This window comes from Melospiza georgiana, chromosome 16 (assembly GCF_028018845.1).
Source record: "Melospiza georgiana isolate bMelGeo1 chromosome 16, bMelGeo1.pri, whole genome shotgun sequence".
NCBI classification, from domain to species: Eukaryota; Metazoa; Chordata; class Aves; order Passeriformes; family Passerellidae; genus Melospiza; species Melospiza georgiana.
Genome location: NC_080445.1, coordinates 32,127 through 47,144, shown reverse-complemented (window position 1 = coordinate 47,144; position 15,018 = coordinate 32,127). Strand labels below are relative to the sequence as shown.

At 50.0% G+C, this 15,018-nt stretch overlaps 1 long non-coding RNA gene across 1 annotated transcript; it reads left to right on the top strand.

The window, feature by feature from the left end:
- Positions 1–9,837: 9,837 nt before the first annotated feature.
- Positions 9,838–10,445, top strand: LOC131090371 (uncharacterized). The gene is made up of 3 exons (XR_009115316.1): positions 9,838–10,077; positions 10,173–10,216; positions 10,318–10,445. It is a non-coding gene; the product is annotated as an uncharacterized LOC131090371 (long non-coding RNA).
- Positions 10,446–15,018: the final 4,573 nt, after the last annotated feature.

The following is a 15,018-nucleotide window of genomic DNA, read 5'->3' as shown; positions in this document are numbered from 1 at the left end:
CCTGGGGACTTGGAATTTGTAATGTGGGGTGTAGTTGGACTCTAGATGGGATTTGTCGATGGACACATCATATCTGGAGCTCCTCAGTTATCCTGCAACAGTGTGACTCTTGTCCTACCTTTTTTTTCAGATTGAGATGGATTAAATCTGTGCCAGAGGGCCCCATCCCGGGTGAGGGGATTGCCCCGAGCAGGTGAGGCCCATTTGTCTCTGCAGCAGAAGTGTGTATGGTGGCTGTGTTACAGCTCTGTTCTTTGTCTTTCTTTTTAGGAGGTCAATCTGGATGCCAGCAGTCAAGGTGGGCAGCGGGGAGGAGTGGTTGTTATTGCTCAGCTCTCAAGCACAACAATTTTTCAGGAGATTCATCGTGTCACAAGAGAGATCTGCCCAGTGTCAAGGATGATGTTTGAGATTGAGGCTTCAGGTGAGTTGAGGATTGTGACTGGGAGAGGGAGGGTGAGTAGGTATCCAGTTTAGGAGTTCTTGGGAGGGGGTTTGCAGGCAGCAGGGTGAGAAAGGGTGTTTATTTGTTTATTTGAGGGCCCCCCCCCACAAGGCTGTTCAGAAGCCTAGCAGAGGCATTCCCATGTCTTACAGCACACAAGGTCCTCCACTGCACTCACAGGAATGCCATTTAACTTTGCCTTTCTCTAACCCAGGTGCCACTCCTAAGGAAGGCCACAGCCTTGGAATCAGGATGAAGCTGGAGCCTGAAGGAGCCAGGCACACTCAGGAAAGGGCCTGTGTGGGATTTGGCCCACATAACTCTGGACTCACACTTTGGTTTTGGTTTTCTTTATTGTAGCTGACCAAGAGGCTCACAGGCCATCACAGAGCCCTCCGAGGCAGACTCATTTCAGGTGCAACGTGGATCCACATCGCCGATCATCCAAAAGATAAGTCGGGGGCCACGGCCTGGAGATGGGAGAGTATCAGGTTGGGAGTTCTTGCGCCAGATTTAAAAATTGGCAGTGGGAAAAGCAATCTTCTCCAAGGGCCTCTTAGGACAGGTAAAGGGAGAGGCTCTACTTTTGATGGCAGCTTTCAGGTGGGCAGTGCTGAACAGCTCCAGTCTGTGCCATGTTCCCTAGTGTGTCTTTGGGGTCCCTTTTGCCCTCTTCCCTCGAGGCCCTCACCACAAGCATGATGTGTCGTGTTTCATGTCCCCCTGTTTGTCACGTTCTGTGTCACGGGTGTCTGCGGGTATTTGTGCCGGACTGTTCTGCCCTGCCCATGGCCTCCTGCAGTAGGACAAGCCTTGGGGAGTTGAAATTTGTAATGTGGGCTGTACTTGGGCTCTAGATGCTCTTCCTAGATTGACATAAGGTGTTTGCAGCTTGTGAGTTACCCTGGTTTTGTTTGACATAAGTTCTAACTTTCTTTCAGGTGCAGATGCATTCCATGTGTGGCAGAGGGTCAGGGTTAGGAGGTGCCGGGCCTTCTTAGGAGCGCGGTGAGTAGCAGAGTGGTGGGGTTTTGGCCGATGCGGTGCCAAGGTCAGGCACTGATGTTTGGTTCTCTTTAATCTAGCTGTCTGAGAGACACCAGCCCAGTGCCAGCAGGACCTTCCCAGCTGACGAGGTGGCCTTTCTTTGCACCTGACAGGGACCGGCATCCCCAGATGTCTGAGAGATAAGTAGAGGGCTGTGACCCACAGAGGGGATGAAGGCATGGTGCTGGTTTGGGAATGACTGGGAGGGGTTTTTGAGTGCAATTTGGAGGGGGGGGGGTGTTCATGAAGTGGCCCCTTAGGCCCCATAAAAGCAAAGTCTCACTTTTGATCGCAGTGCTGAGGTGTGCAGGGCAGAGCAGTCCCGGTGTGTCTCGTGTCCTTTGTCTGTTGTGCATTATGTGTTGTTTTTGTATGCCTTTTACCTTAGGGGGGCCTGTCAGAAACCTTGGCATCCTTGTTAGCATCTGTGATCTCTGCATTCCTTGGCCTGGCACCCGGGCCATAGAACTTTTGACTGGGGAGCTCAGACAGGCATCAGACTCTCTTCTGTCTTTGGAAGCATCCAGTCAGGTGTCTTGTCAGGTCTTGTTCTGAGCTGTCCGGACAGCTATGCCCCACCTGGATCCATTATGGTGGATTAGGACTTGTAAGAATGTGAGGGCAGGCAGAGGATTCTGACCATAGGATTCCTAGGCATCGATCTTTGCTGTTCTTGGAATAAATCCTTCAGTTAGCATCTTCTTCCTCCAGGGTTCTCTGAGCCTCATCAGCTGACCGTCAGTTTGAACTCAGTCATCTCCTTTTGCATTCTCTCAGTCCTTGCAGCCATTTTCCTTGCCAAGAGATGTCTGTTCCTGTTGTGTCCCCGTTGTCTGTCCTGTCCTGTCCTGTCTGTCCTGTGTCACGGGTGTCTGCACACATTTGTGCCGGGGCTGCTCTGCCCTGCCGCACAGCCTGGTGCAATAGGAGAAGTCCTGGGGACTTGGCATTTGTAATGTGGGGTGTAGTTGGACTCTAGATGGGATTTGTAGATGGACACATCATATCTGGAGCTCTTCAGTTATCCTGCAACAGTGTGACTCTTGTCCTAACTTTTTTTCCAGAATCAGATGGATTAAATCTGTGCCAGGGGGCCCCATCCCGGGTGAGGGGATTGCCCCGAGCAGGTGAGGCCCCATTTGTCTCTGCAGCAGAAGTGTGTATGGTGACTGTGTTACAGCTCTGTTCTTTGTCTTTCTTTTTAGGAAATAAATCTGGATTCCAGCAGCCAAGGTGGGCAGCGGAGAGAAGTGGTTGTTATTGCTCAGCTCTGAAGCACAACAATTTTTCAGCAGATTGATCGTGTCACAAGAGGGATCTGCCCAGTGTCAAGGATGATGTTTGAGATTGAGGCTTCAGGTGATTGAGGATTGTGACTGGGAGAGGGAGGGTGTTCAGGTATCCAGTTAGGAGTTCTTGGGAGGGGGTTTGCAGGCAGCAGGGTGAGAAAGGGTGTTTATTTGTTTATTTGAGGGCTCCCCCCCCCACAAGGCTGTTCAGAAGCCTAGCAGAGGCATTGCCATGTCTTACAGCACACAAGGTCATCCACTGCAGTCACAGCAATGCCATTTAACTTTGCCTTTCTCTAACCCAGGTGCCACTCCTAATAAAGGCCACCGCCTTGGAATCAGGATGAAGCTGGAGCCTGAGGGAGCCAGGCACGCTCAGGAAAGGGCAAGTAGCTGCCTGTGTGGGATTTGGCCCACATAAGTCTGAACTCATACTTTGGTTTTGGTTTTCTTTATTGCAGCTGACCGAGAGGCTCACAGGCCATCACAGAGCCCTCCGAGGCAGACTCATTTCAGGTGCAACGTGGATCCACATCGCCAATCATCCAAAAGATAAGTCGGGGGCCACGGCCTGGAGATGGGAGAGTATCAGGTTGGGAGTTCTTGCGCCAGATTTAAAAATTGGCAGTGGGAAAAGCAATCTTCTCCAAGGGCCTCTTAGGACAGGTAAAGGGAGAGGCTCTACTTTTGATGGCAGATGTCAGGCGGGCAGTGCAGAACAGCTCTGGTCTGTCTGGTGTTGTCTCGTGTGCCGTGTTACCTGGTGTGTCTTTGGGGTCCCTTTTGCCTTCTCCCCTCGAGACCCTCACCACAAGCATGATGTGTCGTGTTTCTTGTCCCCCCTGTTTGTCACGTTCTCTGTCACGGGTGTGTACACACATTTGTGCCGGAGCTGTTCTGCCCTGCCCATGGCCTGCTGCAGTAGGACAAGCCTTGGGGAGTTGAAATTTGTAATGTGGGCTGTACTTGGGCTCTAGATGCTCTTCCTAGATTGACATAAGGTGTTTGCAGCTTGTGAGTTACCCTGGTTTTGTTTGACATAAGTTCTAACTTTCTTTCAGGTGCAGATGCATTCCATGTGTGGCAGAGGGTCAGGGTTAGGAGGTGCCGGGCCTTCTTAGGAGCGCGGTGAGTAGCAGAGTGGTGGGGTTTTGGCCGATGCGGTGCCAAGGTCAGGCACTGATGTTTGGTTCTCTTTAATCTAGCTGTCTGAGAGACACCAGCCCAGTGCCAGCAGGACCTTCCCAGCTGACGAGGTGGCCTTTCTTTGCACCTGACAGGGACCGGCATCCCCAGATGTCTGAGAGATAAGTAGAGGGCTGTGACCCACAGAGGGGATGAAGGCATGGTGCTGGTTTGGGAATGACTGGGAGGGGTTTTTGAGTGCAATTTGGAGGGGGGGGGGTGTTCATGAAGTGGCCCCTTAGGCCCCATAAAAGCAAAGTCTCACTTTTGATCGCAGTGCTGAGGTGTGCAGGGCAGAGCAGTCCCGGTGTGTCTCATGTCCTTTGTCTGTTGTGCATTATGTGTTGTTTTTGTATGCCTTTTACCTTAGGGGGGCCTGTCAGAAACCTTGGCATCCTTGTTAGCATCTGTGATCTCTGCATTCCTTGGCCTGGCACCCGGGCCATAGAACTTTTGACTGGGGAGCTCAGACAGGCATCAGACTCTCTTCTGTCTTTGGAAGCATCCAGTCAGGTGTCTTGTCAGGTCTTGTTCTGAGCTGTCCGGACAGCTATGCCCCACCTGGATCCATTATGGTGGATTAGGACTTGTAAGAATGTGAGGGCAGGCAGAGGATTCTGACCATAGGATTCCTAGGCATCGATCTTTGCTGTTCTTGGAATAAATCCTTCAGTTAGCATCTTCTTCCTCCAGGGTTCTCTGAGCCTCATCAGCTGACCGTCAGTTTGAACTCAGTCATCTCCTTTTGCATTCTCTCAGTCCTTGCAGCCATTTTCCTTGCCAAGAGATGTCTGTTCCTGTTGTGTCCCCGTTGTCTGTCCTGTCCTGTCCTGTCTGTCCTGTGTCACGGGTGTCTGCACACATTTGTGCCGGGGCTGCTCTGCCCTGCCGCACAGCCTGGTGCAATAGGAGAAGTCCTGGGGACTTGGAATTTGTAATGTGGGGTGTAGTTGGACTCTAGATGGGATTTGTAGATGGACACATCATATCTGGAGCTCTTCAGTTATCCTGCAACAGTGTGACTCTTGTCCTAACTTTTTTTCCAGAATCAGATGGATTAAATCTGTGCCAGGGGGCCCCATCCCGGGTGAGGGGATTGCCCCGAGCAGGTGAGGCCCCATTTGTCTCTGCAGCAGAAGTGTGTATGGTGACTGTGTTACAGCTCTGTTCTTTGTCTTTCTTTTTAGGAAATAAATCTGGATTCCAGCAGCCAAGGTGGGCAGCGGAGAGAAGTGGTTGTTATTGCTCAGCTCTGAAGCACAACAATTTTTCAGCAGATTGATCGTGTCACAAGAGGGATCTGCCCAGTGTCAAGGATGATGTTTGAGATTGAGGCTTCAGGTGATTGAGGATTGTGACTGGGAGAGGGAGGGTGTTCAGGTATCCAGTTAGGAGTTCTTGGGAGGGGGTTTGCAGGCAGCAGGGTGAGAAAGGGTGTTTATTTGTTTATTTGAGGGCTCCCCCCCCCACAAGGCTGTTCAGAAGCCTAGCAGAGGCATTGCCATGTCTTACAGCACACAAGGTCATCCACTGCAGTCACAGCAATGCCATTTAACTTTGCCTTTCTCTAACCCAGGTGCCACTCCTAATAAAGGCCACCGCCTTGGAATCAGGATGAAGCTGGAGCCTGAGGGAGCCAGGCACGCTCAGGAAAGGGCAAGTAGCTGCCTGTGTGGGATTTGGCCCACATAAGTCTGAACTCATACTTTGGTTTTGGTTTTCTTTATTGCAGCTGACCGAGAGGCTCACAGGCCATCACAGAGCCCTCCGAGGCAGACTCATTTCAGGTGCAACGTGGATCCACATCGCCAATCATCCAAAAGATAAGTCGGGGGCCACGGCCTGGAGATGGGAGAGTATCAGGTTGGGAGTTCTTGCGCCAGATTTAAAAATTGGCAGTGGGAAAAGCAATCTTCTCCAAGGGCCTCTTAGGACAGGTAAAGGGAGAGGCTCTACTTTTGATGGCAGATGTCAGGCGGGCAGTGCAGAACAGCTCTGGTCTGTCTGGTGTTGTCTCGTGTGCCGTGTTACCTGGTGTGTCTTTGGGGTCCCTTTTGCCTTCTCCCCTCGAGACCCTCACCACAAGCATGATGTGTCGTGTTTCTTGTCCCCCCTGTTTGTCACGTTCTCTGTCACGGGTGTGTACACACATTTGTGCCGGAGCTGTTCTGCCCTGCCCATGGCCTGCTGCAGTAGGACAAACCATAGGGAGTGGGAATTTGTAATGTGGGGTGTACTTGGGCTCTGGATGCTGTTCCTAGATTGACATAAGGTGTTTGCAGCTTGTGAGTTACCCTGGTGGTGTTTGACATATGTTCTAACTTTCTTTCAGGTGCAGATGCATTCCATGTGTGGCAGAGGGTCAGGGTTAGGAGGTGCCGGGCCTTCTTAGGAGCGGGTGAGTAGCAGAGTGGTGGGGTTTTGGCCGATGCGGTGCCAAGATCAGGCACTGATGTTTGGTTCTCTTTTATCTAGCTGTCTGAGAGACACCAGCCCGGTGGCAGCAGGACCTTCCCAGGTGACGAGGTGGCCTTTTTTTGCACCTGACAGGGACCAGCATCCCCAGATGTCTGAGAGATAAGTAGAGGGCTGTGACCCACAGAGGGGATGAAGGCATGGTGCTGGTTTGGGAATTACTGGGAGGGGTTTTTGAGTGCAATTTGGAGGGGGGGGGGTGTTCATGAGGTGGCCCCTTAGGCCCCATAAAAGCCACGTCTCACTTTTGATCACAGTGCTGAGGAGCGCAGGGCAGAGCAGTCCCGGTGTGTCTCGTGTCCTTTGTCTGTTGTGCATTATGTGTTGTTTTTGTATGCCTTTTACCTTAGGGGGGCCTGTCAGAAACCTTGGCATCCTTGTTAGCATCTGTGATCTCTGCATTCCTTGGCCTGGCACCCGGGCCATAGAACTTTTGACTGGGGAGCTCAGACAGGCATCAGACTCTCTTCTGTCTTTGGAAGCATCTAGTCAGGTGTTTTGTCAGGTCTTGTTCTGAGCTGTCCGGACAGCTATGCCCCACCTGGATCCATTATGGTGGATTAGGACTTGTAAGAATGTGAGGGCAGGCAGAGGATTCTGACCATAGGATTCCTAGGCATCGATCTTTGCTGTTCTTGGAATAAATCCTTCAGTTAGCATCTTCTTCCTCCAGGGTTCTCTGAGCCTCATCAGCTGACCGTCAGTTTGAACTCAGTCATCTCCTTTTGCATTCTCTCAGTCCTTGCAGCCATTTTCCTTGCCAAGAGATGTCTGTTCCTGTTGTGTCCCCGTTGTCTGTCCTGTCCTGTCCTGTCTGTCCTGTGTCACGGGTGTCTGCACACATTTGTGCCGGGGCTGCTCTGCCCTGCCGCACAGCCTGGTGCAATAGGAGAAGTCCTGGGGACTTGGAATTTGTAATGTGGGGTGTAGTTGGACTCTAGATGGGATTTGTAGATGGACACATCATATCTGGAGCTCTTCAGTTATCCTGCAACAGTGTGACTCTTGTCCTAACTTTTTTTCCAGAATCAGATGGATTAAATCTGTGCCAGGGGGCCCCATCCCGGGTGAGGGGATTGCCCCGAGCAGGTGAGGCCCCATTTGTCTCTGCAGCAGAAGTGTGTATGGTGACTGTGTTACAGCTCTGTTCTTTGTCTTTCTTTTTAGGAAGTAACTCTGGATACCAGCAGCCAAGGTGAGCAGCAGAGAGAAGTGGTTGTTATTGCTCAGCTCTGAAGCACAACAATTTTTCAGCAGATTGATCGTGTCACAAGAGGGATCTGCCCAGTGTCAAGGATGATGTTTGAGATTGAGGCTTCAGGTGATTGAGGATGGTGACTGGGAGAGGGAGGGTGATCAGGTATCCAGTAAGGAGTTCTTGGGAGGGGGTTTGCAGGCAGCAGGGTGAGAAAGGGTGTTTATTTGTTTATTTGAGGGCCCCCCCAACACAAGGCTGTTCAGAAGCCTAGCAGAGGCATTGCCATGTCTTAGAGCACACAAGGTCATCCACTGCAGTCACAGCAATGCCATTTAACTTTGCCTTTCTCTAACCCAGGTGCCACTCCTATGGAAGGCCACATCCTTGGAATCAGGATGAAGCTGGAGCCTGAGGGAGCCAGGCACGCTCAGGAAAGGGCAAGTAGCTGCCTTGCTGGGATTTGGCCCACATAAGTCTGAACTCATACTTTGGTTTTGGTTTTCTTTATTGTAGCTGACCGGGAGGCTAACAGGCCATCACAGAGCCCTCCGAGGCAGACTCATTTCAGGTGCAGCGTGGATTCCCCTCACCAATCATCCAAAAGATAAGTTGGGGGCCATGGCCTGGAGATGGGAGTGTAGCAGGTTGGGAGTTCTTGGGGCAGAGTTAAAAAGCAGCAGAGGGAAAAGCATTCTTCTTCAAGGGCCTGTTAGGACAGCTAAAGGGAGAGGCTCTTCTTTTGATGGCAGCTTTCAGGCGGGCAGTGCAGAACAGCTCCGGTCTGTGTCCTGTTGTCTGGTGTGCTGTGTTCCCTAGTGTGTCTTTGGGGTCCCTTTTGCCCTCTTCCCTCGAGGTCCTCACCACAAGCATGATGTGTTGTGTTTGGTGTCCCCCTGTTTGTCACGTTCTGTGTCACGGGTGTCTGCAGGTATTTGTGCCGGAGCTGTTCTGCCCTGCCGCATGGCGTGCTGCAATGGGACAAGCCTGGGGAGTTGAAATTTGAATGTGGGCTCTACTTGGGCACTAGGTGCTATTCCTAGGTTTACATAAGGTGTTTCCAGCTTGAAAGTTAAAGTTATTGTGGAGGTGCGTGACATATGTTCTAACTTTCTTTCAGGTGTGGATGCATTGCATCCATGGCAGAGGGTCAGGGTTAGGAGGTGCTGGGCATTCCTAGGAGCATGGTGAGTAGCAGACTGGTGGGGTTTTGGCCGAAGCGGTGCCAAGGTCAGGCACTGATGTTTGGTTCTCTTTAATCTAGCTGTCTGAGAGACACCAGCCCGGTGCCAGCAGGACCTTACCAGGTGACGAGGTGGCCTTTCTTTGCACCTGACACAGGCATCCCCTGATGTCTGAGAGATAAGCAGAGGGCTGCAACCCTCAGAGGGGATGAACGTGGGGTGCTTTGTCAGGACTCCCTGAGGTGGGGGTCTGAGTTGGCTCTGGCAATGAGGTTAGCCAAGATGTTGCCCCTTAGGCCCCATAAAAGCAAAGTCTCCCTTTTGGTCACAGTGCTGAGGTGCGCAGCAGGCCAGAGCAGTCCTGGTGTGTCTTGTGTCACTTGTGTATTGTGTGTTTTCCTGGATATCTCATGTCTCTTATCTTAGCCCTGTGAGGGGCCTCTCAGAAACCTTTCCTAGCATCCGTGATCTCAGCGTTCCTCGCCCTGGCACCCATGCCATAGATCTTTTGACTGGGGAGCTCACACAGGCATCAGAAATGCATCTCTCTTTAGAAGCGTCCAGTCAAATGTCTTGTCATGTCTTGTTCTGAGCTGTACGGACAGCCATGCTGCGCAATGATCCATTATAGCAGAGTAGGACTTGTAAGGATGTGAGGTTAGGGAGAGGATTCTGACTGTAGGATTCTCGGGCATCCATCTTTGCAGTTTTTGGAATAAATCATTCTGTTTGCATCTTCTTCCTCCAGGGTTCTCTGAGCCTCATCAGCTCGCCATCAGCTTCAACTCTTCTTCTTTTGCATTCTCTCAGTCCTTGCAGCCATTTTCCTTGCTAAGAGATTTCCGTTCCTGTTGTGTCCCCAGTGTTTGTCACGTCTTGTCTGTCCTGTGTCACGGGTGTCTGCACACATTTGTGCTGGAGCTGCTGTTCTGCCCTGCTGCAATATGAGAAGTCTCGGGGACTTGGAATTTGTAATGTGTAGTTGGATTCTAGATGGGATTTGTAGATGGACACAGGATACGTGGAGCCCATAAGTTATCCTGCAGCCCTTTCACTTTCATCCTAACTTTCTTTTAGTTGCAGAAGGATAAATCCAGGGCAGAGCCCCCCATTCTGGGTGAGGGGATTCCCCTGTGAAGGTCAGTCACTGTTTGTCTCTGCAGAGGAAGCATAAATTGTGGCTGCTGCAGCTCTGCTCTTTGTCTTTATTTTTAGGAAGTCAAGGCAGAGAGCAGCTGTCAAGGCTGAGTGGGCAAGGTGAGCATTCAGTAGGGTACCGAAACAGTTGTTATTGCTGAGGTCTCAGTTTCTGGTGCAGCTCTAGGTATGTATTATTCCTCTTTTTATTTTAGATGGACTGCTTGCCATCTATCCTAGCCCAGCATGCCCATGCCAGGTGGGTTCAAGCTTAAGGTAGCAGTGTGGCATACTTGTCAGGGTTGGGAGGTTGTGTTTTCACAGTATCTCAGCATGCTTTTCTGCTTTGTTTCTTTGCAGGTGCTGTCGCTGCCCTAGGCATGCCGGGGAAGAGAGGAGGGCAGGTGACTCGGAGTTTAGGCGGGCTGATTCCTAGGTGAGCGTTATGCAGCAGCATGCTAAGTGTGTACATTTTCTTTTTGCAGGTATCTTCCAGGCGGCCTCTGGAGTCAAATCAAGACTTGAGGTGAGCTGGGGCGGGGGTGCGAAGGAGTCCCGGGGATTACTGTTTTTGAGGGCAATAGTCACGTTTTCTGTTTTGCCTTAGGTACCCTGGGCAGGCTTGTAGCCACAGCTTGGAAGCGGCAGCACCGAAGCGCACACATTGAGAACGTCTCAACGTCCACGTCCGACCGAGGATGGATTTTGTCTGCTTGTCTTCCAAAAGTGTCGGGGCCAGTGGTTGGGAGAAGGGGAAAAGCCTTTACTATCACAGGAGGCAATCTGATGTCAGCTTAGCGGAGAGGTCTGTAGTGGGACAGGCTCCCTGGAAGTAAAGGGAGAGGGTTTCTCCTCAGCCTCACCAGAGCCTTTGCCGGGCAGGGCAGTTCCTACCCATCTCCACATTCTCGTGAACTTTGCGTCATCTGCCTTCCTCGACTTGAAGTCGTCACGGCTCTTTCCCCCGTGGAGCTTGCCTTCAGGTCCGGAGCTGTAGCCGCAGTCACCTGGCAGTCCGCTTCCTTCTCTAGGCTTGCTGAGCCTCTCGAGCATCCTCCTAACTGCTTTGGCCCTAACTTCCTTTAATGAGTTGCATTTCATCATCACGTGCTGTTGTCATAGGGCTTCCTTTCCCTTGGCCTCATTGGCCTCTGGCTCGTCTTGTGCTAGGACTCTCGGGTCCCTAAAGGGAAAGTGCCAAGCAGTTGCAACTTGTCTCTGTGTTATGTCATCTGTGTCTATGTTATGGTGTGTGTGTCCATTGTCTTCCACGGCATAGGCCTTTGTTACATCTCAATGCTTTATCGGCTCTCTTCTGTGCCATGTTCTACTCACATTCCTTGCCGGATATCCCTTATTCCAGCATCTTTACATTTTTACTCTTTGAGACAGGAATGTCTCACAGGGACAAGATGTTCTCATCCATCTTCCTTCTCACTATCAGCTTTGGTAGTGGGTTTTTTTCCATTTTCTTGAACTTCTAGAGGGAGCATCTTACACCCTCCTCACGTGACTGCAGTAGTTCTATAGGTTCCATCTTCTCAAAGGATACAGGGCTCAATAAGTAATCTTCCAGAGAGTTTTCTTAAGTCGTGGTTTATATTGTATGTTCCTATGTTGGCTTATATTGTATGTACTTACATACAGTATAAGTACGTACAGTATAAGCCAGCATAGGTACATGCAATGTAAGTGCATCGCCTTATATTGTCTGTACTTACACTGCATGTAAGCATGTCGCCTTATATTGTGTGTACTTACACTCTGTGTACACTTGCACTGTATGCGTCAGCTTATATTGTGTGTAGACTGTACCACTTATGATCGGAGCTGCCCTGCCCTGGCACATAGTCACAGTTAGGTAGAACAGTTATAACAACTTTACTGTTCATCTGTCTTTTGTGGGATTTTGGGTAGAAAATTCATCAGTCCAGAGTGGGGACAAGTCCTAGCTGTCAGATAGCCACTTGTTGACCCTTCCTGTTGTCTCACAGGTCGCCGAGGCTGCTGATTTCCCCAGGATCTGCCATTTAGCTCAAGGACCGGCAGCCAGAAGATGTGTCAAAGCACCTTCTTCAGCATCTCAGAGAAGGGCCACAGTGAGCGTGTAAGAAGGAGTGTGTGTGAGAGCACGTGGCTGTGTCTGTCTGCTCGTCTCTGCGTGTGTGAGCGCATGCTGACTGGATTTAACCTTGTGTATATGACTTTTGCTTTTCAGGTTTTGCAACTCATTGTTAAATTGAGAATAAAAAATCCCCAGCTGCCTTCCACCCTGGCTGCTTTTTTTTTTTTGGTCCCGGCCAAGTAAAAACCCAGAAAAATACTCCAAGATCGGCTAGAAAAGGCCCAAAAAACCCAGTAAAAAAACCCAAGATGGGCAAGAAAAACCCAGATAAAAGCAGAAAAAACCCCAAAATGGGCAACAAAGAAACCCCACAAAAATCCAGGAAAAAAACTGCAAGATGGGGAAGAAAAAAATCAAGAAAAAACCCAGAACAATCCCAGGGAAAAAATCTCAAGAGGGGCAAGAGCAAACCCGGGAAAAAAAGCTAAAAACCCCAAGATGGGCAAGAAAAAACCAGGAAAAAAAAACCAAGATGGGCAAGAAAAGCCCAGAAAAAACCAAGGAAAAAAACCAAACATGGGCGAGAATACCCAGAAAAAAACCCCAAGATGGGCAAGAAAAACGGCAGAAAACACCCACAGAAAACCAGGAAAAAAACCTCAAGATGGGCAAGAAGAATCCCAAAAAACCCCCACAAGATGGACCAGAAAAAACGCAGGAAAAAACAGGAAAAACCAGGAAAAATAAACCAGGAAAAAAAAACGGAAAAAAAATCCCAAGATGGGCAAGGAAAAACCCAGAAAAAAACCAAGAACAAAAACCCCAGACTGGCAGGAAAAAAACGCAAAAAAAAAAAACCAAGATGAGCAAGGAGACGATCCTCAAAAAATCCAGAAAAATCACAGAAAATCCCCCCAAGATGGGCAAGAAAAAAAGCAAGATGGACCAGAAAAAAACCTGAAAAAACCAAGGAAAAAAAAAAAAAAGGAAAAAAAAAAGGGAAAAAAACCACCAAGATGGGCAAGAAAAAACCCAGAAAAAAACCCAGAAAAAAAATTCAAGATGGGCAAGAATAAATCTGGAAAAAACCCCGCAAGACTGGCAAAAAAATCCCAGGAAAAACTCCAAATTAGGAAGAAAAAAACTGTCGTAAAAGGTGCCGTAAAGCGCGACTGTAGTAAAAGATGCCGTAAAGCGCGACTGTCATAAAAGGTGCCGTAAAGCGTGACTGTCGTAAAAGGCGTCGTAAAGCGCGACTGTCGTAAAGGCTGGCGTAAAGCGCGACTGTCGTGAAAGGTGCCGTAAAGCGCGACTGTCGTAAAAGGTGCCGTAAAGCACGACTGTCGTAAAAGGTGCCGTAAAGCACGACTGTCGTAAAGACGTCGTAAAGCACGACTGTCGTAAAAGGTGCCGTAAAGCACGACTGTCGTAAAGACGTCGTAAAGCGCGACTGTCGTAAAAGGTGCCGTAAAGCACGACTGTCGCAAAGACGTCGTAAAGCACGACTGTCGTAAAAGGTGCCGTAAAGCACGACTGTCGTAAAGACGTCGTAAAGCACGACTGTCGTAAAAGGTGCCGTAAAGCACGACTGTCGTAAATACGGCCGTAAAGCGCGACTGTCGTAAAAAACGTCGTAAAGCACGACTGTCGTAAAAGATGCCGTAAAGCGCGACTGTCGTAAATACGGCCGTAAAGCACGACTGTCGTAAATACGGCCGTAAAGCGCGACTGTCGTAAAGACGTCGTAAAGCACGACTGTCGTAAAAGATGCCGTAAAGCGCGACTGTCGTAAATACGGCCGTAAAGCACGACTGTCGTAAATACGGCCGTAAAGCGCGACTGTCGTAAATACGGCCGTAAAGCGCGACTGTCGTAAAAGACGTCGTAAAGCACGACTGTCGTAAAGACGTCGTAAAGCACGACTGTCGTAAAAGGTGCCGTAAAGCACGACTGTCGTAAATACGGCCGTAAAGCGCGACTGTCGTAAAAGACGTCGTAAAGCACGACTGTCGTAAAAGGTGCCGTAAAGCACGACTGTCGTAAAAGACGTCGTAAAGCGCGACTGTCGTAAAAGACGTCGTAAAGCACGACTGTCGTAAAAGGTGCCGTAAAGTACGACTGTCGTAAAGACGTCGTAAAGCGCGACTGTCGTAAAAGGTGCCGTAAAGCACGACTGTCGTAAATACGGCCGTAAAGCGCGACTGTCGTAAATACGGCCGTAAAGCGCGACTGTCGTAAAAGGTGCCGTAAAGCACGACTGCCGTAAATACGGCCGTAAAGCACGACTGTCGTAAAGACGTCGTAAAGCGCGACTGTCGTAAAAGGTGCCGTAAAGCACGACTGTCGTAAAAGACGTCGTAAAGCACGACTGTCGTAAAAGGTGCCGTAAAGCACGACTGTCGTAAACGATGTCGTAAAGCACGACTGTCGTAAAAGACGTCGTAAAGCGCGACTGTCGTAAAAGGTGCCGTAAAGCACGACTGCCGTAAATACGGCCGTAAAGCACGACTGTCGTAAAAGGTGCCGTAAAGCACGACTGTCGTAAATACGGCCGTAAAGCGCGACTGTCGTAAAAGGTGCCGTAAAGCACGACTGTCGTAAAAGGTGCCGTAAAGTACGACTGTCGTAAAGACGTCGTAAAGCGCGACTGTCGTAAAAGGTGCCGTAAAGCACGACTGCCGTAAATACGGCCGTAAAGCACGACTGTCGTAAAAGGTGCCGTAAAGCACGACTGTCGTAAACGATGTCGTAAAGCACGACTGTCGTAAAAGGTGTCGTAAAGCGCGACTGTCGTAAAAGGTGCCGTAAAGCACGACTGTCGTAAATACGGCCGTAAAGCGCGACTGTCGTAAAAGGTGCCGTAAAGCACGACTGTCGTAAAAGGTGCCGTAAAGTACGACTGTCGTAAAGACGTCGTAAAGCGCGACTGTCGTAAAAGGTGCCGTAAAGCACGACTGCCGTAAATACGGCCGTAAAGCACGACTGTCGTAAAAGGT